Source organism: Telopea speciosissima, chromosome 5 (assembly GCF_018873765.1).
Source record: "Telopea speciosissima isolate NSW1024214 ecotype Mountain lineage chromosome 5, Tspe_v1, whole genome shotgun sequence".
NCBI classification, from domain to species: domain Eukaryota; kingdom Viridiplantae; phylum Streptophyta; class Magnoliopsida; order Proteales; family Proteaceae; genus Telopea; species Telopea speciosissima.
In genome coordinates, this window is record NC_057920.1 from 48744513 (window position 1) to 48745164 (window position 652).

Below are 652 nucleotides of genomic sequence, written 5' to 3' on the forward strand. Positions count from 1 at the left end.
GCATCTTGATGAGTTCTTAGAGGTGTGCTCTACAGTCAAAATCCAAAACCTCTTTGAAGGTGCCCTAAAGTTACTCCTATTCCCATTTTCCTTAAAGGACAAAGCCAAACACTGGCTTCATTCCCTAGATTCGGTTAGGATTTCTACATGGGCGGGGATGTAGCAGGAATTTTTAAAAAAAAATCTCTCCATTGGCCGGACTAATAGCCTTAGAAGAGCCATTACTAGTTTCTCCCAATTAGAGGGCAAACAATTTCATGATGCGTGGGAGAGACTCAAGGAATTACTTAGGAAGTGCCCCCACCACGCTATCCCAAAATGGCAGTTAGTCCAGTTCTTTTATGATGGCCTCTGTGATCGATATAGGCAGATGGTAGACTCCTCTTGTGGTGAAACATTTCTACACAAGAATGAGACGGAAGCATGGGATCTTTTTGAAACTTTTAGTGAGAATTCCCAACATCATGCTTCGGCCTCTCGGACTGAGATTCCACACAGGACAACCAAAGAAGGGTGGTCTCTATAAGATCAATCCAACTGTAGAGATGACTGCTAAGGCTGATATGCTTTCCAAGAAATTGGACTATCTGATGTCTGTAGGATAGCATTTTATGTCCCCTTTCCCAATGAGTTTCCCTCCACCCAATCAGAC

The 652-nt window shown here is 43.3% G+C and overlaps 1 non-coding gene across 1 annotated transcript; it reads right to left on the reverse strand.

The window, feature by feature from the left end:
- Nucleotides 1-205: 205 nt before the first annotated feature.
- LOC122663449 lies at nucleotides 206-312 on the reverse strand. Its single transcript, XR_006333121.1, has one exon. It is a non-coding gene; the product is annotated as a small nucleolar RNA R71 (small nucleolar RNA).
- Between the last annotated feature and the right edge of the window lie 340 nt (nucleotides 313-652).